The sequence below is a fragment of the Struthio camelus genome, chromosome 9 (genome assembly GCF_040807025.1).
Source record: "Struthio camelus isolate bStrCam1 chromosome 9, bStrCam1.hap1, whole genome shotgun sequence".
In the NCBI taxonomy this organism is placed as follows: domain Eukaryota; kingdom Metazoa; phylum Chordata; class Aves; order Struthioniformes; family Struthionidae; genus Struthio; species Struthio camelus.
This window is the reverse complement of record NC_090950.1, coordinates 145,179-172,590: the sequence shown is the minus strand read 5'-3', so window position 1 is coordinate 172,590 and position 27,412 is coordinate 145,179.

Here is a 27,412-nt window from a genome sequence, read left to right as displayed (position 1 = left end):
GCACTTGGTGAAAAGGTAATCACGGTTAAAAAAGATTCTGTATATGACCACATCCCTGCGTCAGACCGTGCACAAGTGGATTTCTGCTGTGACCCACTGAGGACAACAGGGCTCTCCACAGGCACAGAGAATTTCCTAAATCTTAGCTGCTGCCTTCTCTGACTGACTACAGTAATAATAATAAACTGGTAAATACCAGCTTTCTACAGTGAGTTTTCAGTTAGGTGGCAATGAGAAGCAGACTTGTTAGCTAACTGACACTTCAGTTATTGTTGCTCATGACATGAAAATAAGAAAGAATCTAGCTAAGGCTGAGACTGTGAAGTTGACAGCTGATCTGTCGGAGAACAACGGGAGACAAGCACATCCGATGATGATCAACAAGTCTCAGTTTATTCAGAATTATCTTATTACTTATATAACAGAGTTAATTAGCTCATACATATTGCAAAAGCCAAGCTCCTTATAGGTGGCTACAGTAGAAGGCATTGTTATCTATTAAATGGATACAGTAGAAGGCTATGCATCTTTTCCCAAGACACTAGTAGCAAGTCATGTACCTTTCCCAGGACACTAGTAGCAAGTCATGTACTTTTCTCAAGACACTGGTATCTACATTATCTTCTAGTTTCTAAACCAAGGTCCTGCATTCCGTGTCTAGCTACATTTAAGCAGGTCTTGTGATCTTGTTGTCATGCCCCTTGTCGCGTAGCCAGTATTCAATAATATCTTCCACATTTCCCCCGTCTTCTTTTAGTAAAGAAATATTAAAAGAAATTTATTTTGCGTTTTATGGATCGTGCGTATAACTATATTCTGTAGATAGGCTACAAAACAGGGTAAAAACAATATAATCAACAAAACCATCAATCCTATACCTATTGCGTACATAATCATGGTCTTAAGCCAGGGACCAATACCGAGAGATGATAGCCAGGTATCAAGCGAGTTAGTTACAACAGTAATATCCTTAGTGCGATTCTTAAGCCATTGCAATTGTTTGTGAATTGATTCTGAATTAGAGGAGAGATTAAAACAACACATGCCCTCAAAATCTTTACAACCATGCCCATGAGCCAATAATAAAAAATCAGTAGCAGCTCTATTTTGAAGTATCTGATGTTTGAGACTTTCCATGTCTTGTGCTAGTTCACTCAATATCTGTGTTGTTACGTTTGATTGCTTAACCATCCAGCATGATAGTTTATTTATAGTACAAAGTGCATGAGCAGCACCTACCCCTGGAACAATTGATGCAAAAAAGTTAGCCGTGGGTCCCCAGAGTTCTACTTGATCACTACAGTCAGGTATGAGGGTAGCTACAGATCGTTTATCACGGCGTGTCTTATTAAAAAGGAATTGTGATATTACAGTAACATTTGGTGCGAAAAGAGTCAATTTTCCCAGATAACATGGACCACCATGAGCATACCTAGGTATTCCTTGCCATGCTCGATCACCGCAAATCAAATAGGTGTTGCCAGGCAATGCCTTTGCACTGTCATTAGCCCAAATCTTTGTGTCATTTTTCCCCCAACCATAGGTTCTATAATCACCACACATATATGTTTTATTCCAAAAGGGATAGCTCCTGGGTGTAAGCCATAATGTAGGATCATTGACATTTTGCCTATAATTACCCAGTTCAACACATCCTGATTCATTTGCTGTACTATTCAACATTCTGCTACCTAAAAGCCCAATTTCTTGAGGATCCCAGGGTAATGTTTTGTTTAATGCAGCTAGTCATTTGGCTGTACATTTACTACTGTCATCTAACCTATTGCATGTGGCAGTGGATAGCTTTGAAAAATCAGTTGTATTATATCCGGGTATTCCAACCAAACATGTACGAAAAGGATCAGTAGCAGAAGCCAATGCTAAGCAAAAGGAAGTAGTATGCGTTTTGTTAGCCCATGTTACCCATAAGTTTGGTGGAGAATTGAGATACATAGCAAAAACAGTATTATACACGAATAAGATGCAGTAGATCCAGGCCCACATGATCGCAGTAACATTGGATCAGCTCTTCTTCAATCGCCGTGCCTTTCTATTGAATCTGTAGAACTTTGGGGATCAAGTACAGGTCTTGCCCATCTTGCAGGTATCCAAAGAGGTCCTGTAGGGGTAGAGACACAAAGATAGCCCCTCCCCCAAAATAAGACCTTTGCAGGTGTTTGCCATACTCCTGTCTTAGGGTCCTTATACCGTACCCATATGGTACTAGTATCTTGACATTCAGATGAAGAGCTAGTATGTACAACTACGGGTGGATACTTTGCATCTCCAAAAACACACAAATGGTTAATTACGAATAAGGTTTTCAACAATCTTGAATGCGGATCAGCGATCTCTGCATGATGTGCCAAATGCTGTTTTAGGGTACCATGTGCCCGTTCCACTATAGCTTGTCCTGTGGGGGAGTGAGGAATTCCCGTAACATGTCTTACTCCCCATGTTTTCAAAAATCTATCCATCCTGTGGCTAGTATAAGTGGGACCATTGTCCATTTTTAATTGCTTTGATACTCCCATGACAGCAAAACAACTAAGCAAATGTCTTTCGACATGCAATACTTTCTCTCCAGCTTGTGCCGTTGCCCAAATAAATTTACTATATGTATCAACAGATACATGCACATATTTTAAATGTCCAAAAGAAGAGACATGAGTAACATCCATCTGCCAAAGGTCATTTGAGACAAGCCCTCTGGGATTAACTCCCACTCCTAATCCGCAACCTCCATTATGGTTACTACAGATTGGGCAAGCTCGAACAATACTACATGCCTCCGCCATGGAGATCCCAAATTCGACATGCAGGCCTTTGGCATTTTGGTGGAAAACCGAATGGGCCTCTCTGGCTAAAACAGTTTTTGCAATGGGAACAGCAGTGAAAACAGAGACTAGCCTATCCGCCCTATCATTACCCTCTCCAAGTCCAATATTCCATTTATGACTTCGTATGTGAATTATAGAATAGGGATTTTCTCTAAGCTTCACTGCCTTTCTGAGTTGGATAAAAAGCTCATGTAACCTCTTATTTTGGACTTCTTTGATAAATGCATCCTCGATTCGCTCAACAATGCCCGTTACATAAAGTGAATCAGTTACAATATTTAGAGGCCCCATCAAGTTCATCATGGCCCAAATAACGGCAGTCAGTTCCATGGTCTGTAAAGTATCCTCCTGTCTTGCATGTAACAATTCCTGTTTCCATGAACCGTTGTCTTGCCATGTAATGGCAGCCCGTCGCGATTTACGTCCTGCATCAGCATATGCTGTTACCGCGTCTTTTATAGGGTTCTTTTCTCTTTTCGGGCATGTCATCCAGTTCCATTGCCCGATCCATCGTAATAATGGGGACTTAAAGCTATTAGTCTCAATCACACAACCAGCACCAAGCAACGCCTCTTGCAAATGTTCACTATTCTGTAGATACCATTGTAAAGAGTCTTTTCTTTGCATGGGTAAATATATTGTGGAAGGCTCGCAGCCTTGAACTTGTAAAATTCTTTCCCGTCCTCGTTTTATCAAATCCGCCAAAATTTCCACTTGTTGTACCAAGGTTCTAGCCTGCTGTAAAGCAGGGGATACCCATTCAAGAATACCCAATTCCCCGGTTTTCTTTAATTGCATGAGAGCTCCAATCAGGTATCGATGCCCTAACCACACAGCAAGATCAATCGGAACAGTAGCATCGAGTCGATGTACATGTCCTGTAATAGCGCGTTCTACAATTTGCTGTATGAGATTTTTCTGATAAGGGGTAACTCTAAGTTCTATCGTAGGGTCCGTACCTTTCAATAATGGATGGAGTCCTTCTAGCAATTCATTTGGTATACCCACTATGGGCCGTAGCCACTGCAAGTCTCCTAAAAATCTTTGTGCATCATTAAGAGTCTGTAGTCGCAACTGTAACTGTAATTTCTGAGGGGACACAGTTTTGTCAGTAAGCACCCATCCTAAATATTTCCATGGTGACGACTGTTGAACCTTATCTGAAGAAATTACCAGATTAGAACATTGTAACACTCGTTGGATGTGTTCAATCTGCTTGTCAGAAAAGGGCGCAGCTTGAGCAAATAATATATCATCCATGTAATGATAAATTATAACATGTTTCCATTGTTCATGTAACGGCTATAGTGCAGCAGCTACATATAATTGACACCAGGTGGGGCTATTACGCATACCCTGTGGTAATACTGTCCATTCAAATCGTTGATCTGGGCCCTCTCTGTTAAGGGAGGGTAAGGTAAAAGCAAACCGTTTTTGATCCTGAGGATGTAAATCAATTGCAAAAAAGCAATCCTTTAAATCAATAATTAGCAGGCCAGGTCAAGTCCGAGACTCCCTCTTGTTGCTGGTCGGAGGCGAGAGGTGTTACTTGTTGAACAGCAGCTACTTGTGTCTACGCGCGGCTGCTCCGATTCGCGCTCCCAGTGGAGTTTCCCGAACGACGGCGGCAAGCTCCAGTGTTATGAGTGTCCGAACGGCACTTTACACACCAAACTCCGGAAGCGGTGCACTCTTTTCGGACATGACCCAAAACTCCGCATCGAAAGCATCTAACTCGAGCAGTTCCTTGATATGTTTTCTGTCGAGTAACGACCGACGCTTGGAGAGGTGCAAGAGCTGCTAACACTTGAGTCTGAGATGCCTTAGCTTGTTCTTGTAACCCAACCCCCAATTGCTTTATAGCCTCTACTACTAAAGCTTGAGGTCCAGTGGGCACCTGAGCCATCCTTTCTAATGCTTCCTCTATTGTCCAATTGGCACCAAGAGTGCTCAAAATATTACGAGTAGTAGTATTACAATTTTGTAAGGCACACTGTTTTAATAAGGCTCCTCGCATATGTTCAGGAACCCCAGCTCTCTCTATAGCTGCAGCAGCCTTGTCTATGAATGCCCCAAACGTTTCATCCCTGCCTTGTTTTATACCCATATAGACTGGAACGCCCCCTGGTTCTTTCACTCGATCAATAGCTCTCCTTACTAATTGCATTGCTTCTCTCAACTTGTCTGGACCTATCATTGCTTGTGCTTCAGTACGTAAAAACAGTCCAAGTCCCATAAGCTCCTCTACGGTCACTCCATGCAACGGATCCCCAGGCTGTCTCTGGCTTGCAACTGATTCATGCACTAAACCCTGCCAATGGGCATTAAACAACAATTGCTGATGCTGGGTAAATATCAATCGAATTATCCCTCGGCAGTCAGCAGGTAATAGAATTTGTGTACTCCAGATATAATCTAACATTTGTTTCGCTGGCTCGCTATGGACTCCAAATTGACTGACCGTGGCACGCAATTGGGACAATAATTTCCAATCCAAGGCTGAAATTGTCGCTTGCACACCGCCTCCCGGAATGGCTTGGAATGTGACAGGACAGGCTAGCTGTGCAGCCACTTGCAATACCTCTCCATCCCCCCGCTCCAGCCCTTCCCGAGCTAGCGCAGCCCAAGCTTCTCTACGTTTTTTTGCCATAGCCTCAGCCAGGTTCGCTTCCGCCCCTGGAGTTGGCTCCGACAGAAACGGATTAGTAGGGCTGCTTGATGTGTCCTTGGGAGCAAACTCGCTCTCGGGGGCTGAGGGTACAGAAGGAGGAGGTTTAAATCCATCAGTAAAAGGAGGAGGCGATGAAGGCAAGTATACCGTAGACACACTTGGGGGTAAGGGGGCATCTCGCGGCCAGTCAATCCCGTACGTCTTATTCTTTTCATGAGCAGCAGATGCCTGTTCAGCCGCCCTCTGTTCTGCCTGATATCGTAATAACTCATTATGTACAGCCCTCCATGGTTTTCCAAATTTCTTGGCTAACTTATCCCCATCAATTGCAGCCTCCCATAACTTATCACCCAATTTACGCCACTCAGATAATTCGTGAACAGTATGCGGGTTCTGAAAACAGCCCTGGGAGTGCCCATAAGCTAACAACCCAGGAAGATCCTTTTGTAAATCTATCTCCCTAATTTGTCTCTTTTGTAAGAGACATGTAAATAAATCATATGCTGCTTGCCTCTGCATACCTGAATATCGTCAGCGCGCGCTGTTGCAGCTCTCCAAGGTCTCGGCAGCACGTTTCAGCCGGGTACGCCGATGCGAACGCCCGGGGCTCGACACAGTTTCTTTTTTCGCTGTGTTTTAGCCGTCCTCGCTGCAAAGGACCTGACCACTCGTTGCTCCGTCGTGGCACTATCACGTCGTTGCTTCGTCGTGTATCACATCGGGGTCACCATTTGTCGGAGAACAACGGGAGACAAGCACATCCGATGATGATCAACAAGTCTCAGTTTATTCAGAATTATCTTATTACTTATATAACAGAGTTAATTAGCTCATACATATTGCAAAAGCCAAGCTCCTTATAGGTGGCTACAGTAGAAGGCATTGTTATCTATTAAATGGATACAGTAGAAGGCTATGCATCTTTTCCCAAGACACTAGTAGCAAGTCATGTACCTTTCCCAGGACACTAGTAGCAAGTCATGTACTTTTCTCAAGACACTGGTATCTACATTATCTTCTAGTTTCTAAACCAAGGTCCTGCATTCCGTGTCTAGCTACATTTAAGCAGGTCTTGTGATCTTGTTGTCATGCCCCTTGTCACGTAGCCAGTATTCAATAATATCTTCCACACGGCCCCCTCGGGGGCGCCTGGGGCCCTCCGGGCCGCTCCCCTCCTCTTCTTGTCCCCGCCACCGCTGCTCCCGGCCCCGTCCTCAGCCAGCCCAGCAAGCGCCCCGCGGGGACACCCCGGCACCGCGGGGAAGGGCACCAGCCCCGAAGGGCACCTCTCCTCCCCGGGCACCCTGGCGGCTGCTCCATCACCCCCGCCAGCCACCCCTGCGGGGCACAGACAAACCCAGGCGTCTGCACTGGCGGCCTGGGTTCCCTGGGGCCATCACGCACCCTCCCGAATGGCGACACCCGACAAGCGTCCTGGTGGGGTCCCCCATCTACCTTAGCGTGCGGGGTGGGTGGTTGTTTGCCCCCTGGGGCCCACCACCAGGCTCTTGGTGCGCTGCCCCCCACCCCGAGCTGCCCGGGGGCCGGGCTGGGGCTGGCTTGGCCTCTGGCAGCAGCATCGGTGCCCAGCGGCCGGAGGAGGTGTCCCCACGAAGCGGCGTGGGGCGCGCTGCTGGCAGCAGGGGCTGGGCCAGTGGGCGCCCAGAGCCGAGCCCTGGCAGGGCAGCTTGAGGCCACGGGCTCAGCCCCTCCTGCTGCCCCTCCACAAGGGTCCAGGGCCTCACCTGGGGCTGCCTTTCTCCCCAGCGCCTGTCACGTCCAGGCGCCCTTCGCCGGCCTCCCGCCGTCGCCTTGTGTGGGTTTCTGCTGCGCGCCAGGGCCTCCCCGTGCTGCCCTGGTAGGGACCCGCCTCCCTGGCCCCAGGGACAGCGGCCACCCAGGGCTGTGCTGGCCCCCGCCTCCCTGCCGTGGGGGGATCAGGGTCACCAAGGGGCACCTAGACGTCCCCCGGGGTCCACCATAAAGCACACAGAGGTCCCTCTGGTGCCTGCAAAGCCACACGGAGGCCCCGACGATGCACCAAAAGCCACGTGGAGGCCCCAGGACTGCACAAGGAAGGATCTGGCACAGCCCAAAAGGCACCCTGAGGCCTTGCTGCCTTTCTGCCTGTGAGCGGGTACAGAGCAGCGGCTGAGCAGCCTTGGTCCCTTCCCTTGGGCTACTTGGTAGCAGGCACCAAGGAGGACCTCGCGTCGGTGGGCTGCTCCTGCTCTTTCTGCAAAGGACTGAACTTCGCCATCCCCACTGGCCTGCCCGCTTCCCTGGCAGCCAAGCGCTTTGTGGTCACGTTTGCATTCGCATTCGTGTTGCATTAATTTTGCTGCCTGCTGGGGGGCTTTGTAGAGGGCAGAGCCAGGCCAGGAGAACAGCTTCTTCTGGTGGCTGCTCGCAAACGACACCCTTCCCCTGCCCACAGATGGCTTTGGCATGGGTCCGGCAGCTGGGGGGAGAGAGCAGCGTTCAGGGACGAGGGCTGTGGCACCCCAGCTTTGTATCAGGAAAGGTCAGCCCAGTCCCCACAGCGGGAGTACAGCTCTCTCTGAGCTCCAGGGTGGGCCAGCCCTGGGGGAAATCTCCAGTCTCGTCCAACCCTGCTGCTGTCGCCAGCCCCACCACACCCATGCCAAGGTTCTTTGACGACCTAGGGCCCGTTGTTGCTGGTGTGAGCAGGCGCCTGATGCTTGGCTTGCTGCCCCCGGGGCGGGGGAGCAGGGGACCAGCAGGGCCAGCAGGGCCAAGGATGCTTAGAAGGAGGAAAGCAAAGCATTGCAGGGCCCCCAGAAAAGAGAAGTCCCCTGTGCCCCACAGGCCTCTGGCTTTGGCACCTGCGACCAGCCTGGAGTGTGTGGCTGAGGTTGGGGTTCGGTGCTAGAGGTGTGAGATTTTGCCCTGGCAAAATCTCACAGGGGCACAGAGCGGCTGCGGTTGTGGTTGGAAGGGGTCTCTGGAGCTCCTCTAGGTTCAGCCTCCTTCTCCACCGATTGGTTTGCGCAAAGACAAGACACTGGCACGTGGCGAAGAGACTGGGCGGCTTCTTTTGGAAAAACCCAGCAGACGGTGGGCTGGCGGCACAAGCCTGGCACGGGCTGGGCCTGAGGGCTGCAGCTGTCCTGCGGGCAGGGAGAGAGGCCAGCAACGCCCCCACCCACAACTTGCCCCCACACGCCGGTGGTCCTTCGGGGGAGAGCAGCCCGGCATCAGGAGGCAGCCGAGCTCTAGCAGCAAACGCAGCCACCTCGCAGAGGCCAGTGCCACCTCTGCCACGCTCTCCTCAGCTGCCAGCCCAGGCCTTCGTGGCCGCCTCCAGACGCAGACGTCTTCCCTGGAGCTCTCAGGAGCAGGATGGTTTGCGTGGCCAGGGAACAGATGGACGGGCTGACGTCCTCCTCCAAGCCTTGAAGCGCTGAGAGAAAGAGCCAGAGCAGAGATCAAGCCCCCATATCTGCACAGACCCCAGGCAGCCCTTCCTGGGGACGACATGGCCTGTCCCACCCACCTCTTCCCACAGACAGGAGGCAGCAGAAGGGACACATGGATCAGCTGGGACTTGCTGGCCAGGAATGTCCCAAAGGCCCCTGAAATCTTCTCGCGACTCTACCCGCACCGCCTCTGAGCCGCACGGGGAGCAGAGCCCTCCTGGCCTGCGCCAGGCATTGCAGCTCACTGCCCAGCCTCTGTCTTCCTCCCCGCCAGCCCTGCCTCACACCCTGCTGCCCTCACTCACCCTCGCAGATGTCCTCCACCTTCTTCTTGCTCTGGCCCCTCATGCTCTGCCCGACGAGCCCTAGGCACACGCACAGCCCCTCACCAATCCTGCTCCCCACACCACCCTTCCCCCAGGGCTAGCGCTAAGCTGCCCCAGTGCAGAGAGGGTCCGCAGGGCTTGGAGCTCACCAAGGAACCGCACAGCCATCTCTCGCAAGCACTCCTGGGGGCTCTCCAAGTACAGCAGGCTCTGGCGCAGGTATTCTTCCGATCTTCTCCTGCCCCTCGCCAGCTGGGCAGAGCACAAGGCCACAGGCTGGGCGCACACCCTCCCCACCCAGCCAGCCACTCCCTCCACCCACCACTCGCTTTAGCATCCCAGGGCTCAGTGAGGGCACAGCAACCTAGAGAAGAGCCCGTTGGGGCAGTGTGCTGGACAAGGGCGGCCGGAGTGCTGCCCCAGGCTGGCACCTCTGGGCACCAGCCGTGGCGAGGCACACGGCTGCCTGCCCCCCCCACTCCCCCCCCCCCCCACACACACACCCTGGCCATGCAGGGGCACAGGCCTTGCCCAGGCTGCCTCTGGGGGCTTTGGGGGCCATCCTTACCAGGCACTCGCCGATCCTCCAGCTCTGCGCTGTCTCAGCCAGCTGCCTCAGCTGCTCCCACCTCAGGAACTTGGCAGCACCAAGCAGGGCTTCCTGAGAGGCCTGCACAGCAGCACAGACCTGCTGATGCCACCGCAGCCCAGCGCACAACCCCCACCGTGCCCCTCCTCTTGGCAAGGCCTCCTCGGGGCCTTTCCTCGCCCACAATGGCAAGAGGGAGCAGCTGGCAACTGCCTCTGCCAGCATGTTCCGTGCCCCGGGCAGACATGTGGGGCAACCACCCCCGCAGGTGTATGGTGCTGCAGGTGGAGGCATGGCAGGAAGACGAAGGCACTGCTGCGCCTGGTGCAAACAGCAAGGGGGCGCTCTGCAGCCTCAGCACCTGGCACCTCCAGCCCACCCACCTTCAAAGGCTCCCACTGCCAGCAGCCCTTGCTCCTCATGCTCACGCCCACTCACAGGGCGTCCGCATCGCCCTCCTCCAACGACCCGTCCCGTTACACATCCATACCTGGGCCACACGGGGGATCTCGTCATGCCAGTGGAAGAGCAGAGGCAGCAGGCTCCTGTGCACTTGCTTCTTCAGGGCCTGTGTTTTGGTGCCCACCACAGCCTCCATCACCTCTTGGAAGAGGCGGATGGAGAGCTCTCGCACGCAGGCCGGCTCCTGGCGGGAAGGGAAAGGGGGCACCTCAGCACTGCCTGCTCCAAGCCCACAGTCAGCACAGGGGTCAGTGGGGCTGATGGCGAGATGAAGGTTTCGGACCCTCCCTCCGCACCAGTGAGCTGTGGGCCTCGTCTGCACCCACTGCAAAATGGCCCCCGGCCCAGGCCGGGCGATGCAGCGTGCTTCTGTACCATGCTGCGGCCAGGGAGAGCGGAGCTGGCGGAGAAGCCTGCGCCTGGAAGGGCTCCTCTCGCCCTGGCCACGCTCCCCGCATCACCCCTGGCCAAGGCCCAACAGAGCTGCTCCAGGATGGCCCTCCACAGCGGCTCCTGGGGCTGTGGGGACGTTGGCGTTACTGAGGGCCTATCTGCAGGCATGGGCAGCAGCAGGACTTCAGGCTTCCCTCAGCTCGGCCTGCCTGGCCCTCCTGGAGAGCCTTTCTTCATCGCCCAGGCGCTCGAGCTGTGCTGCCAGCTCTAGAGGCCGGCAGAAGGAGGCAGCCACAGGGCACGGCTGCAGGGGCCAAGCACAATACCCTGCAGCTGAGGCTAGACAAGGGGCTGCTTCAACACAGTCCTGCAGGCCAGCGCACCACGGGCAGCACAGCGCAATGACCCCAAAAGCCACTGGGCAAAAACGTTCCTGGCAGCACCCAGGGCCCCTGCTGGCCAGCACAAATTCCCATGCCGCGGGTACACACACACACACGGCAACACACCACAGCCCGCAGCCCGCACACAGCCTCACCGACACGCCAACAGGGCCCCCGCCTCTCCCCCCAGCCTTACCTCATCAAAGAGAGGCAGCAGCTTCTCGGCCAGCAGCGGAGCAAAGTGGGCCACCACCTGCTTCTCCATGACGTGGACCACGTTGCTGAGCACCAGCAGGGCCTTTGCGCTGATGTCTCTGTCCACGTCCTGCAGGTGCCCCACCAGCAGGGGCCACAGGTACTGCATTCTTCTGGCCTGGGGGAAACACAACCTCGGTGCCTGAAGAAAGAACCCACTGCCCTGGCAAAAAGGCTCACCTTCTTACACACCAGCTTCCCCCCTGCCTTTCCAGACGCGGCCATGGCGATGACTGCGGCAACCTGCTGCCTGGCAGCCTTTACCGGCACAGCCACGGGCCTGGGCAGGGCTGGGGCAGAGCGAGGCAGGAGAGGGCAGCACCGGCTCCTCTGCACCTCACCCCTCGCCCTCTTCTCCGCCACACTTGAACGGGCAGCGGGTTTAGTAACCCACGCTGCCTGCAAAGCTGCCCGGGCCATGGGCTGTCCCAGCCCTAGCAGGCGCCTTTCCTGGCAGGGCTCGCTGCCCCATTGCCAAGGCCCTGCCGACACCCCCGGCTTGTGCACAGAGGCTGTGACGCAGTGCAACACCCCAAGGCGGCACTCGGCCCGCGGCGGCCCCTGCGTGGTGGGGGCTGCAGCCTGGCGGCCCGGAAGCTGCCTGCGGCATCAGCCTGGCCCTGTGCTCAGGCTCCAACAGGGCAGCAGCTCCCACAGCTCCTGAGGCCCACCAAAGTCCCAGCTACCCTGTTGCCCAGCACCCCACCGCCCAGCCCCTCGCTGCCTGCGCACCGTCACCCGGCTGGCCCCTGCTCACCATCTCCTGTCTCTTGCACAGCAGCACAAGGCCTCTGAGCGCCAGCCCGTGCATCACCCGCCAGTGACTCCGCAGGTAGCTCCAGAAGAGAATCAGCAAGTCGTCCTCCTCTGTGCAAAGGTCACTGCAGGCCAGCAGCTGAAGCACAGCACAGAGAAAGCGGTGAGGTCGGCAGGACTCCCGGCCTCAGGCAGCGCCCGATCCCACCAACAGCTCCGGGCGAGGGCACCAGGCCCGGCCCAAAGGCAGCCGTCAGCGCCGACAGCCCCTGGCACCCCACTCCCTGCCCTGGGCCTCAGGCCGCACCGCGCACAGCCCTCGCCTGCTCCTCCGCTCCTCTCCAGCCCCGAGAGGCACCGCCTGCCATCAGGCTCACCTCCACCAGGAAAGCCATGGCAGGCATCTCCCAGTGGGCCGCGCCACGTTTCAGCAGCGCTGTCAGCCATTGGAAGAGGAAGAGACGCAGCTGTCTTGGGCTCTTCCTCATCTCTCTGGCAGAGGCAAGAAGGCACTGTCACTTCTGAGCAGCCAGGCAAACACCTCGTCTGTGATTGTGAGCCCATCCCTCTAGCCAGGGCTCGCAGAGCCCCGCAGCCATGGAGCGGCAGCTCCCTTGGCTGCTCTACTCGGCCAGCCCGCCGTCACAAGGCCTCAAGCTGCAGCCCCGTGGGGCTCTGCGGGGCAGCCTGTGTGCAAGGGAGAAATGCTGGGGCAGAGCAGGGACAAGGGGGTTCTCACCTGGCCAGCAAACCCACTCCCCTGTGGCAGGTCTCCGCGCTGAGGAGCGTGTCCCAGGCGCCCTTCCTCGCCATGGCCAGCACCTGACTCTCGTAGCCGGCACGGCACAGCAGTGCTTTCATGGTCTGCACTGCCAACCTGCGTGCACAGCAAAGGCCGCGTCACCCTGGCACCCCTGGCCCTGCCGCCACCTCCACAGCACACACAGCAGGGCTGGCATGGAGCACCTCACGGGGCTGCCGGGAGCAGACTCTTCCCCTTGCCGTTCCCCCCAGCACATCTCAGCCTCCTCCGGCGTCAGCTCTGCGCAGAAGGAAATCTGGAAGAGCAGCGCCAGGAAGAGCTTGGGGAAGAACACCTCCAGCACGTGCTGGCAGCTGGGCTGCTGCAGCATCTCATGGAGCACTCTCGTTGCCTGCAGAAGAAGCCCAGAGACAGCTCTCGCTGCTGAGACGTGCCTGTTGCGCTGCCCGAGCTTGGCGGTGAGCCTCACACACTGCCCTGAGCCTTGGGACAAGCAGGAGTGCCTGCCCGGCCTGTGTGGCCAGAGCAAAGGCACGGAAGCTCTTTGGGCCATGGCCACAACAAGCCCTGCCAGCCATGGACCTGTCGCGCCGTGGACATGGACCCCATGGACCTGGTGCCCCATGGACCTGGGGCTTCTTGCTGGACGGGCAAGGCCAGGGCAGCTCTAGGGGAGAGCGAGGCTACGTCCACAAACTCACGGCCAGGGAAACGATGACTCTGTCGTCCCCATCCAACGTGCATGTCTCGTCCACCGGCCAATCCTGCAGGACACTGAGCAGCTCCTGCAGCACCCTCTCGGCAGCTCCGCGCTTCGACAGCAGCATCCTCCACATGGCTGCGGCAGCGCTGCAGGCCCACAGCTCTCGCTCAGCGGGTGCTGCAGCCGCAGCACTGTGGCCTGGGCAGCCGCAGAGGGCCTGGGCTGGCCGCCAGCCCTGCCTCTGCTCACTGCCCCTTGCCCGCAGCACCCTGGGGGCTCTGCCCCACCCCGCAGCCCATGGCCAAGCTCCAGTCCCTTGTGGGGCACGCAGGCAGCCAGGCGACCAGGCTCTGGGGCTGAAGGCCGGCACACTTGCTCAGCTTGCGCTGCTGCAGCCCGGCCTGACGCACCGGGGCTGGCACACGGGGACAACAGCAGGGCCCAGCCCCTCACAAGAGGCCGGAAAATCTCCACCTGCCCCGCAGCCCGCAGGGCACGAGCTCTCCAGGCTGCTGGCCCCCGAGCTCTCAAGGCAAGCAGGCCCCTACCTGTCGCATGAGGGGGAAGACTGCAAGAGGCTCACGACCACCTCCTCTGGACATGCACAGGTCAGCAGCAGAAGAGCCCTGTCCAGGCTGCGCCGCGCAGACACCTCTGTGATGAGCAGCACGTTGCTCCACATGCCCCTCACCACCTTCGGCACCTGGAGGGCACACGACTCAGAGTGGGGCTGCTGTCAGAGTGGCAGCAATTTGCCCAGCTCCCTCCAAGACCGGCTGCCCTTGCCCCCGCTCTGTGCTGGCCTCAGAGGGGATCACCTCCGCCCCCATGGATCCAGGTGCCTGGGTTGCTCCTTTCCCGGGGACCCAGGTGTCTGGGTCCCTGCTCCCCCTGCGGACTCAGGCATCTGGGTTCCTGCTCTCCTCATGAATCCAGGCATCCATCTGCCCGCTCCCCCAGGGACTCAGCCGTCTGGGTCACCTCTTCCCCCAACAGGGACCCAGTTGCCCGGGGCCTGATTTCTACCCACAGAGACCCCATCGTCTAGGGCCTGATTCATGCTACCCCTCAAGGGACACACATGTCCGGGACCCCTCTCCCTACCCAAGGACCCACGTGTCCGAGGCCACACTCCTGCAGGCACCCAGGACTACGGCTCCCCGCTTCCCATAGGCACTCAGGCGTCTGGGTCACCTCTGCTCCCCAATAAGCACCCAGGCATCTGGGGCCTGATTCACTGCCCCTAGGGACCCAGGTGTCCAGGGCCACCCTCCCCCAGGCACCCAGGACTATGGGTCCCCGCTTCCCAGAGGCACAAAGGTGTCTGGGTCACGTCTCCCCCAGGGATCCAGGTGCTTGGGTCACTGCTTTCCCAAGGACTCTGGCACCTGGGGCCCTGCTCCCCCTGGGGACTTAGGCATTTGGGTTCCTGCATTTTTATACAAATAACGACACTTTCCAACCCAACCCACTTTACAGCCTCATCACCCAGAGGACCCATAGGGCAGAGCCATGCCTGCCCCCCACCTCCTCCTGAGTAGTAACCCCCCCTCCTGCCCCATGGCCTCTCCTGACCCATAGCCCCCTGCTCTCCCATTGCCATCTTGCTATACCCGAGGTGTGCCCCCAGAGTCACCGAGCCCTCCAATGTCCCTTGTGTCTCTACATTTCCTCCATCTGATCTCATGTCCCTTACATAAATCGTCTTCCTTTTGTCTCTACATACCTTACGGGGGATCTCATGTCCCCTGTATACTCCCGTGTCCCTTGTGTCCCTACATAGCCTCCCGTGCTGCAAAGGACCCACAGAGCCAAGGTGTCACCACACGGCACTTGTACAGGGTCCCGACTCCCCTGGACAACAGCCTTCAGGGACTTGCTGAAAAAGCCCTCCCTTCACGAGCTACCCTATGTTCACCCTCCCACGCCGTTTGCTTTCTGTCGCGAGCACAGCTTTCCACTCTCGCCTGGCTTCTCCAGATCTTCCTGATGAGCATCTTCCTGCCCCCCGTTTCAGCCCCTCACCGGCCAAACAGAATAACAAAGCCAGGCATTACCTCAACACGCAAAGGACCTCGGACACACAAACGCAAGATGTGACTACCCAGGCGAGCACACAGCTCTTTGTGGAGCAGGCCTGCTGTGCTGCAGACACTTCCAAAGCAGCGGTAATGTTTGCGTGCCTCCTTGCAAAAGCAATATTCTGGCCTGCCCAAAGGTAGTGGTGCAGCCATCAACAGCAAGACCAAAAAGCCTCCACAAGCCCACCTACTCCTGCAACTCAAGGTGAGACGATCCTCCAACAGCACAGGAAGGACCGTGCTCTGAGCACTCTCTGTCCTGGAGCCTCTCCCTGGCAGCCTCCCATGCTTGCTCCCCAGAGCAGGCAGCTGGAGCGGGCTCGCTGCTGGCTGCTCCTGGGCTCCATCATGGGGAAACTGGCAGCTTCAGAGACATCAGGGGCTGTTGGGGGAAAAAGCACTTTGGAAGTCTTTTGCAGAGCTCAAAGGACAAGGTGGGCACAAGGAAAAGCAGGAGCAAGCGGTGCTTTGGGCAGCAGCCCAGAGCACCGCAGGGCAGCCGGGCAGCCGCTTTCCCAGAGGGAAAAAAAAGCTCGAGCAGCTCCAAAATGCTCTTTGCATCCACCTCCAGCAGCCCCAAATGGCAGCTGGCCACGTCCCGCGCCCTTTTCCAGCTTTACTCCTGCAGCAAACTTGGCTTCCACACAAGCCGGGAAATACAAAACCCATCAAAAGCAAAGAAAGGCACGACATGAGCTTTGCTCGCACTCTCCCTCAGCGCCCAACTCTCTTCTCTAAAGCACTACGCCAAAAGGTCTTTACCCAGGGAGGTCAAGGCCTCATCATTGTCCCCACTCCCGGCCCTGTAGAGCTCCTTCTGCCCTTCTTCCAACTCCTTCCGCTCGTCCGCCGAGAAGCTGGCCGCGACAGCTTCCAACGTTGCAAGGGCCTGGCACAAAAATGAAAAACTCGGATGCTGCTGAACAGCAACAACAGCCAGGCTCTTGCTCCAGCTCCACAGCAAGGTTTGCCTCTGCAAGCCTCAACAACAAGGCAGACATTGCTCCTGGCACCTATCAACATCGTACCGACAGGATGACCCAGCTTCAGGGCTGCCTCCAAAGACTCTCGTTCTACACCAGCTTCCATACTAAGCTCTTCTGCCTTGGCCCTGACAGAGAACCAAAGCAAGCTGCTTCTCCCAACTGTCTCCACTGCATGCCTCCAAAGCAAAGCAATACAATCCGCTCGAGCACCTACAGCGGCAGAGATGCTGCTGCCAGCCACACACAGCCTACCATTAGCCTTGCTCCCTCCCAGAGCGGGAGCTGCAGATGCTGGTGCTGAGCAGGTTCCCACCCACAACCCCACCCCAAAGGCGTAATCCAGACTGGTCACAACTGGGAAAAACAGAAAAAAAGTATGCCGAGATGTCTCAACACATGAAAGCACTAAGCTGCTGCACCAAGCACCATGCACCCCAGCCCCTGGAACCCTGCACTGCGACTCCTCACCCTGGCACTGTGTACTCCAGCACCCCACACCCTGGATCTCAGCACCTGGGACCCTGCACCCAGCACCCACCTCCAGGCACCCGGCAGCCAGCAACGTGCACCTCACCTCAAAGGATCCTGCAGCCAGCACCATGCATCCCAGCACCTGTCACCCTGCACCCAGCAGTGAGCACCCACCTCCCGGTACTCTGCAGCCAGCAATGTGCACACACCTCCCAGCACCCTGCACCCAGAAAATGTGCACACACCTCCCGGCACCCAACACCCGGGTCCTGCCCCCGGAGCCCGCCCGCCCCCCAGCACGGCCGCACAGCAGTGCTCCCCGCCCAGCCCCCGCCCGGGCCCCGGCCCCAGCTGCGCTCCCCGCAGCCTGGCCCAGCTGCCAGGGCTCCCCTGCACCCGGCCGCCCTCTGAGCTGCACCCTCCAGCCTTCGCCTTCCGCCACCACTCGCCTCTGCCTGCTGCACACACGTCCCGCCAGCACTTGCCCACCATCGCATTTCCCCGCACCTCCAGCATCCTCTTGCAGCCCACCAGCTCTCAGACGCACGCACAGCTCCGCGATGCCTTTTCCTTCCGTTGTGACAGGCCTTGCTGGGGCTCCTGGCATCAGGCCCTTATCTATGGGACTTCCCATGGCAGTTTGTTGCTTCTTTAGCCGACTTGCCACTTTCCACACAGGAAAGTGCGATTCGCCCGTTAGAGCGATTCCTAGATTCACTCGGGCGTAGCTGCTCTTGCAGTCATCCGTTCCACCTCTCTGTTCTCCCCTTCCTTGGAGGTCGCCGAGGGGGGTGCAAAGTCCAGGGGACTCCACGTGAAGCACACCACGTGTGCACCTCTTTGTTCTTAAAATGTGACCCGTTGTCGGATGGTAGTTCTCGGCCCAAGGGAAAAGTGGCAAAGCAGCTGCTGAAGCAGCTGCAGTTGCTAGACCAGTTGCAGCTCGGGCGGGGGGCACATCCCCGATACCACTCCTTGTTTCTACTCCTGGGAGAAGGTGTTTCCAGCCTTCCGCTCGTCTCCCTGAGGGGCCAATACACTCCGCCTGGCAAGTTTCCCCGAGTACTTTACCTTCTCTGAGACTGGCGAGCTGTTTGTTGTCCCTGCGACATGCACTGTACCATCGCTTGACAAAAATGGCCTGAGTCTACAATGTGCTTTGCCGGGGCTTTTGTCACAGGCCAGCCTCTCCTCGCAGCCCCTTGAAATAAATCAAAGCTCCCAGCAGGTCCTAGCCATTCCGGTAGCCATTTGCCCAGCCGTTCTGCCGCAGAAATGGGTCATACATGGCTTCTGGCCAGAGGAGGAGCAGCCCTCTGATTCCACTTTGCCTCAGGGTTGCGGGGGTTTGGTGGGCACATACATGTCCTGCGGGGATGTTCTGAGCTTGAGCTCTATGCTAAGTCTTTTCCCAGGCAGTCCCCCCCCCCCCCCACACACACATCTCTCTCCCACTGATTTGCCGATTGCTTTTCAGCCAGCTGCCCAGCCAGCGGGGGGCCCGGCCCGCGGAGCACGCGCGGCCCTCGAGGCACAGGCGGCGCCTCGCTCCAGGGCCGTTTCCAGCGCTCGGAGCTCTGCTAGCGGGGCCGAGCCGGCCACTGCCTCGGCGAAAGCTTCTCCGCGCTCTCGCGGCAGAGCTGCGGCTCGGCCTCCGCAGGGTTTCCCGGGGCGCCGGGCGCGCCCGCCGCAGCCCCCGAGCCCGGCTTCGCTCTCGCCGTGCCGGGCAGCGGCGCCGCTCCCGCCGACGAGGCCGCAGGGCAGCGCTCCGCAGGCGTCCCCGGGCGCTCGGCACTCGCCGCTCGCTCGCTCGCTCGCTCGCTTTCTCCGGCCCCTCTCTCGCCCCCGCGGATCTGCAGACGAAGCCCCTCGCTGCTCTGCAGTCTTTGTGCTGTCCCCCGGCGCAAAGGCGCAAAGGCTGGCCGGGTAAAACGCGTTTGAAACACAGCACCAGGCACACACAACTTGACTTCCCTTTCGCGACTTAATGGCTCGCTAGTTAGCAGCCCTTCAGACGCCGCTAACAGCACTTTCTCCAGGGCAGGGCAGGGCAGGGCAGGGCAGGGCAGGGGGGGGTCCCTCGAGCCTTGCGAGCCTTGCGGCGATTTAGAGCCAAAGGCAGTAGGGTAGTCCTTTGGACCTTGCGCACCTTGTTGCCATCATCCCCACGGCGAGCCCTTATCGCCTATGCCTGTATGTAGCGTAGCTGGGGGTGTGGGGTGGATCGGCCCCGTACACTGGTAAGTGACACTTTCCGCCTTTAAAGCAGCTAATGCTTCCTGATGGTTTGCTTGCCAGGTCCAGACCGCCTTGTTCGTCAGCACATCGTACAGAGGTCTCGCCAGCCTCCTGAGTCCAGCAATAAGTGACCTGCAAAACCCAAGAGGGTTTTTTTTTCCCCTAGAATACTCCGTTGCTGTAATTGTGGGAGTAATTCTGTCACAGGTTTTGTGACAGGAGCAGGGAGCGTCTACTGAGCAATGTTGACTGGTTTGCTGTTGGGCAGGAGTGGGGCTCTTCGTAGGAGAGTCCTAGGCTTAATCCTACGGAGATGAGTTTGTCCTGTCACTGGAGGACTACCGATTTCCCACGTACCCCAGCTATCTAGGCCAGACTCTCCTTGCAGAATATCCATTCCCAGACTATTCATTGCGCCCAAGAACAGCAAGACCTCCAATGCTACGTCCATTGGAGAGTATTCATTTCGCCCGTCCAACTGGGTAAGTGTTAGGCGCACCATTAAGGCCTCCTACAGCAACTGCTTGTTTCTTGAAAGGAGCTTTACCTCCACAGGTACGCTGCCGTGTTGTGGAAAGCTGCGCTGCCGTATGCATGCAAAATGTTGTGGGATACTTCTCCTTGACAGCGCCCAACCTTTCGGGGCTGTGGTTCGGTGTAGCTGTCGGGGCGGCCGCGACTCGCGGGGAGCGCAGCCGGGGCCGGGGCCGGGGGCTGTGCGGGGGCGGGGGCGGAAATCCTCCCCGCGCAGAGGCAGAGGCAGCGGCAGAGGCAGAGGCAGAGGCAGAGGCAGAGGCAGAGGCAGAGGCAGAGGCAGAGGCAGAGGCAGAGGCAGCGGCGGCGCGGCCGTGCCAGGGGGGCGGGCGGACGAGCTCCGGGGGCAGGACCTGGGTGCTGGGTGCAGGGTGCCGGGAGGTGCGTGCACGTTGCTGAGTGCTTTAGAGAAGCGAGTTGGGCGCTGAGGGAGAGTGCGAGCAAAGCTCATGTCGTGCCTTTCTTTGCTTTTGAAGAAAGGGTTTTGTATTTCCCGGCTTGTGTGGGAGCCAAGTTTGCTGCAGGAGTAACGCTGGAAAGGGGCGCGGGACGTGGCCAGCTGCCATTTGGGGCTGCTGGAGGTGGATGCAAAGAGCATTTTGGAGCTGCTCGAGCTTTTTTTTCCCTCTGGGAAAGCGGCTGCCCGGCTGCCCTGCGGTGCTCTGGGCTGCTGCCCAAAGCACCGCTTGCTCCTGCTTTTCCTTGTGCCCACTTTGTCCTTTGAGCTCTGCAAAAGACTTCCAAAGTGCTTTTCCCCCCAACAGCCCCTGATGTCTGTGAAGCTGCCAGGTCCTTTGCGAGTCCAGGTAATGCCTGGCTTTGTTTTTCTGTTTGGCAGGTGAGGGGCTGAAACGGGGGGCAGGAAGATGCTCATCAGGAAGATCTGGAGAAGCCAGGCGAGAGTGGAAAGCTGTGCTCGCGACAGAAAGCAAACGGCGTGGGAGGGTGAACGCAGGGCAGCTCGTGAAGGGAGGGCTTTTTCAGCAAGTCCCTGAAGGCTGTTGTCCAGGGGAGTCGGGACCCTGTACAAGTGCCGTGTGGTGACACCTTGGCTCTGTGGGTCCTTTGCAGCACGGGAGGCTATGTAGGGACACAAGGGACACGGGAATATGCAAGGGACATGAGAGCACCCAGACGATATGTAGCTCCAGCTCTTTCCGCAGTTTGGAGAATCAGGGGAACATCCAAGCAGCAGTTTCTGAGGGAAGAACAGAGCTAACTTCCTGGCTGGCAACATCCTTCCCACAAGCTGCAGAGAATCCTCTGAGCAGAGAGGAATGCCAAGACAATCACAGGCCCTGGAATGGGACAAGTTAGGAAAACCAATTGTGTAGCGAGTGAGAGAGCAAAGAGAGAATCCTTTGCGATACACCTTCAAGGAGGGGAAGAATACGTCAGTCGCTGTAAAACAAGACCACTGTCCTGGAAGCTCCGATACTCTCACTCATTTTTCTTTCTCTAGTTCATGGGATTTGTTTCCCTTTTTTCACGTCAGGGAAATAGAGCTGGCCAGCAAAACTGCCTTTCATGGTCTCTCAACTGTTCCAGTGGCAGAAGAACAATGTACAACCAGCAGCAGGACCGAGGTGGGTTAAACTTGTGGCAGAAGGGAAATGCAGTCTTGGAGCAGCTCAAGGGGCCCTGCCTTCTGCTCTTAAGACATGGACTCTCTGCGCTTTTGTGTACATCCCACAGCTGGACTGAGCAGGCAGATTTTGGAGTTGAACGGGACCTCCTTTAGCCTGCCATTCATTCCCCCTCCCCAAACCCTACATCCAGATGTCTACTCCAGAGGAATCTGGAGCATGCGATCCTGCCCCAGGATCATGCCTTGCACCTGCCCCAGCATCCTGTCCTGGCATCTGCGCTGGCACCTGCAGCGTGATGCTGCCCCGGGATCTGCCTGTGCTGCCCCAGGACGTGCCCGATGCCAGGCGTCCGAGGGAGCCCGGTGTCCCTCAAAGGCGGCGTCGGAGGAGCCGCCAGGAGTGTCGGTAACGGCGGCGTCGCAGAACGCGGTGTCCTGGCAACAGCGGCGTCCGAGGGAGCCGGAGGAGCCGGTAACGGCGGCGTCCGAGGGAGCCCCAGGTGCCGGGAGCGGTGGCGTCGGAGGAGCCGGAGGAGCCGGAGGAGCCGGGAGCGGCGGCGTCCGAGGAGCGGCGGCGTCGGCGCGGCCCAGGCGTCAGGGGACGCAGGCGACGAGGGACCGCGGGGCCGGGGCGTCCAGGCGTTGGCGTGCGGCGGCGACGAGGGGCCCCGGCGAGCGAGGGAGCGAGGTTTGGGGGCGGCGCCCGCCATGGGCGGGGGCAGGTCGCGTCTCCTGGCGGGGCTCCGCGGCTGGCTCGGGCCGGGGCCGGGTTGGGGGCCGGGGCCGGGGTGGGCAGCGGGGTCCCGGGGCGGCAGCGGGAGCGCGCGGGCGGCAGGAGGCGGGGCCGGGGCCGGGGCCGGGGTGCGGGTTGGGGTCCGAGTCCCGGTCCGGGGCGGGATCGGGGTCCAGGTTGCGGTCCTTGAGCGGGGCTGGGGCCGGATCGGGGTCCCGGTTGGGGTCCTTGAGCGGGGCCGGGCCGGGGTCCGGGTTGCGGTGTGGGGCTGGGGCCGGGTCGGGGTCCGGATTGGGGTCCTTGAGCGGGGCCTGCTCGGGGTCCGGGTTGCGGTCCGGGGCCGGGGCCGGGGCCGGGGCCGGGTCCGCGGCCTGGTCTGGGGCCGGGTCGGGGTCCGGGTCCGGGTCCGGGCGGCAGCGCGGGGCCCCGCGGGGTCCCGCCCCCGCCGAAGGGGCAGCGGCCGCCGGCAGCCGCCGAGCCCCCCCCGCGGCTCCGGGCAGCGCCGCCGCTCGCGGCGACCCCGGCGTCCGGCAGGAGGCAGCGGCTCGGGCAGCGGCGGCAGTGCCCGGGGGGCCGGGGGGGACACGGGGGAGACGGAGGGAGAAGGGGGACGAGTGGGGAGCCGGGGGAAACGGCAGGACACAGGGGACATGAGAGCGAAGGGAGGCTCTGTAGGGACAGAAGGGACACAGGAGGGTCTGGGGAACAAGGGACACATAGGATATGTAGAGAGAGAAGGGAGATGGGAGGGGGCAGGAGACAAGAGGGGACATGGAGGACATGGAGAGACAGAAGGGACATGGGAGGCTGTGAGAGGCTTGAGAGGATATGGAGGTTATGCAGAGACGCAGGGGACATGGGAGCAGGCAGGAGACATAAGAGCACATCTAGGATATGTAGAGACACAAGGGACATGGGAGGGGGCTGGAGACAAGAGACGATATGGAGAATACAGAGAGACACAAGGGACATGGGAGGGCGAAGGAGACATGAGAGGATGTGGAGGCTATGTAGGGACAGCGGGGACATGGTTGGGGGCAGGAGATAGGAGAGGACATGGAGGATATACAGACACACAAGGGACATGGGAGGGGGCAAGAGACATGAGAGGACACTTAGGATGTGTAGACACAGAAGGCACATGGGATTATGCAGGAGACATGAAAGAACATGGAGGATATGAAGAGACAGAGGGGACATGGGAGCAGGTAGGAGACATGAGACCACATCTAGGATATGTAGAGACAGAAGGGACATGGGAGTATGCAAGAGACATGAAAGAACATGGAGGATATGAAGAGACAGAGGGGACATGGGAGCAGGTAGGAGACATGAGACCACATCTAGGATATGTAGAGACAGAAGGGACATGGGAGTATGCAGGAGACATAAGAGGACATGAAGGTTACGTAGGGACACAAAGCACACGGGTTTCTGTAAGAGACATGAGAGGACATGGAGGATATGCAGAGACAGAAGGGACATGGGAGGGGGCAAGAGTCAGAAGACAACATCGGGGATATGGAGAGACAGAAGGGACATGGGATTATGCCGGAGACATGAGAAGACATGGAGGTAATGTAGGGACACAAGGCACACAGGATTATGCAGGAGACATGAGAGGATATGGAGGATATGTAGGGAGAGAAGGGACATGGGAGGGCACAGGAGACATGAAAGAACATGGAGGATATGTAGGGACAGAAGGGACATGGGAGGGGGTAAGAGACAGAAGACAACATCCAGGATATGGAGAGACAGAAGGGACACGGGAGTATGCAGGAGACATGAGAGGACATGGAGGTAATGTAGGGACACAAGGCACACGGGATTATGGAAGATACATGAGAGGATATGGAGGATATGTAGGGAGAGAAGGGGCATGGGAGGGTGCAGGAGACAAGAGACGATATGGAGAATACGGAGAGACACAAGGGACATGGGAGGGCGAAGGAGACATGAGAGGATGTGGAGGCTATGTAGGGACAGCGGGGACATGGTTGGGGGCAGGAGATAGGAGAGGACATGGAGGATATGAAAGGACAGAAGGGGCATGGGAGTATGCAAGAGACAGAAGACAACATCCAGGATATGGAGAGACACAGGAGACATGGGAGCAGGTAGGAGACATAAGACCACATCTAGGATGTGTAGACACACAAGGGACATGGGATTATGCAGGAGACATGAGAGGACATGGAGGCTATGGAGAGACAGAAGGGACATGGGAGGGCGCAGGAGACATAAGACCACATCCAGGATATGGAGAGACAGAAGGGATGTGGGAGTATGCAAGGAGCATGGGAGCACGTGGAGAATATGTAGGGACACAAGGGACACAGGAGTATACAGGGGACATGAGAACCCACGAAAGGTATGTAGAGACAAAAGGAAGACGGATTTATGTAAGGGACATGAGATCACAAGGAGGATGTGTAGAGACACAAGGGACATTAGAGGGCTCAGCAACTCTGGGGGCACACCAAGGGTATAGCAAGGTGGCAAAGGGAGAGCAGGGGGCTATGGGTCAGGGGAGGCCATGGGGCAGGAGGAGGGTTACTGCTCAGGAGGAGGTGGGAGCAGGGATGGCTGTGCCCCATGGGTCATTTGGGCAATGAGGCAGTAAAGTGGGTTGGGTTGGAAAGTTGTTTTTTTTTTGGTACAAAAATGCAGGAACCCAGATGCCTGAGTCCTCGGGGGGAGCAGGGCCCCAGACACCTGGGTTCCTGGGAAAGCAGCGACCCAGGCGCCTGGATCCCTGGGGGCAGAGGTGACCCAGACATCTGGGTGCCTATGGGAAGCGGGGACCCCTAGTCCTGGGTCCCTGGGGGAGTGGGGACTCAGACAGCTGGATCCCTGGGCAGGGAGAGGGGCCCCGGACACCTGGGTCCCTTGCGGGGTAGGGTGAATCAGGCCCCAGATGTCTGGGTCCCTGTTGGGGGAAATCAGGTCCCGGACACCTGGGTCCCTGTTGGGGGGGTAGAGGTGAGGCAGATGCCTGTTTCCCTGGGGGGAGCAGGGACCTGGACAGCTGGATGCATGAGGGGAGCAGGAACCCAGATGCCTGAGTCCCCAGGGGGAGCAGGGCCCCAGACACCTGGGTCCCTACCTGGGGGCATTGGGCCCTGGGTCCCTATGCATGGTGTCTCTGGGGCTACATGTGTGGGTGGGTGTGCCACAGCCACAGAAGCACGGTAGAAGGTGCGAGCTCTTTGCCCTGGGGCGCTTCTCATCTACCAGCACAACTGCAGCCCCTTGGCAGTTACTCCCCAGGACTCCAGTAGCTTTGTGTAGATGAAAAACTTGTCACTTGTTTCACGTTCCTGAATATAGAGAAGAGCTGCTGCAAGCTGTGCAGAGAAGTAGAACGGTTCGTGCCGGTTAGTAATAGAAGGCCCGGGACATGCAGCCAGTGTCCGCTGCCGGCTTGGTGGATGGTGCAGCCTGCTGCTCCTTTGGTGAGATGTTCTCCTCCCTCGCAGCACAAGCAGAATATAGGTATTTTTCAGGTCTGCCATTTCAGGCTGCATGGAGCGTTCCATGGGAAGCCAACTTGTCAAGGTTAATGCTGAGACATCAGGTGGGCCATGGCCTGGTGGGCAGTTGCCTGATCAGTGGATTTGGGGAAGAGCCCCTCCACTGAGGCAGCCTCTTGCTGGGGCTGCAGAACACAGAGAAGGCTGTAATGCCTTTTTCTGCGGTGGGGCTGTCTTTGCCTCCCAACACCTCCAGCAGCTGCAGATGTGGAGGGTAATTTGTCCTGCAGTAGATGTCTTGGAGATGCCTCCAAGCCAAAATTGTCTTGTGGGGGGGCCTCCTTGTTGCCATTGACTCTGGAGGTGGCGAGGAGCTCCGGTCGAGAGACAAGCTCCTCAGACATGTCCTCTTGTGCGTTTTCTTTCCTCCTGAGCTGCTGCCGGGGCTCAGTGCTGGTCATGTGCTTGCCTACGCTGGTTTCCTCCTCTTGGCTTTTGGGCTCTTCAGTCCGGCGCGAGGTGGTGGCAGCAGGATGCTTTCTTCCCTGAGCCAAGCAGGGAGTTGGGAGAGGAAGGGGGCCTGGAGGGACGCCGGAGCTGTGCATGCCTCTGAGAGCTGGTGGGCTGCAAGAGGATGCTGGAGGTGCGGGGAAATGCGATGGTGGGCAATGTGCTGGCGGGACGTGTGTGCAGCAGGCAGAGGCGAGTGGTGGCGGAAGGCGAAGGCTGGAGGGTGCAGCTCAGAGGGCGGCCGGGTGCAGGGGAGCCCTGGCAGCTGGGCCAGGCTGCGGGGAGCGCAGCTGGGGCCGGGGCCCGGGCGGGGGCTGGGCGGGGAGCACTGCTGTGCGGCCGTGCTGGGGGGCGGGCGGGCTCCGGGGGCAGGACCCGGGTGTTGGGTGCCGGGAGGTGTGTGCACATTTTCTGGGTGCAGGGTGCTGGGAGGTGTGTGCACATTGCTGGCTGCAGAGTACCGGGAGGTGGGTGCTCACTGCTGGGTGCAGGGTGACAGGTGCTGGGATGCATGGTGCTGGCTGCAGGATCCTTTGAGGTGAGGTGCACGTTGCTGGCTGCCGGGTGCCTGGAGGTGGGTGCTGGGTGCAGGGTCCCAGGTGCTGAGATCCAGGGTGTGGGGTGCTGGAGTACACAGTGCCAGGGTGAGGAGTCGCAGTGCAGGGTTCCAGGGGCTGGGGTGCATGGTGCTGGGTGCAGCAGCTTAGTGCTTTCATGTGTTGAGACATCTCGGCATACTTTTTTTCTGTTTTTCCCAGTTGTGACCAGTCTGGATTACGCCTTTGGGGTGGGGTTGTGGGTGGGAACCTGCTCAGCACCAGCATCTGCAGCTCCCGCTCTGGGAGGGAGCAAGGCTAATGGTAGGCTGTGTGTGGCTGGCAGCAGCATCTCTGCCGCTGTAGGTGCTCGAGCGGATTGTATTGCTTTGCTTTGGAGGCATGCAGTGGAGACAGTTGGGAGAAGCAGCTTGCTTTGGTTCTCTGTCAGGGCCAAGGCAGAAGAGCTTAGTATGGAAGCTGGTGTAGAACGAGAGTCTTTGGAGGCAGCCCTGAAGCTGGGTCATCCTGTCGGTACGATGTTGATAGGTGCCAGAAGCAATGTCTGCCTTGTTGAGGCCTGCAGAGGCAAACCTTGCTGTGGAGCTGGAGCAAGAGCCTGGCTGTTGTTGCTGTTCAGCAGCATCCGAGTTTTTCATTTTTGTGCCAGGCCCTTGC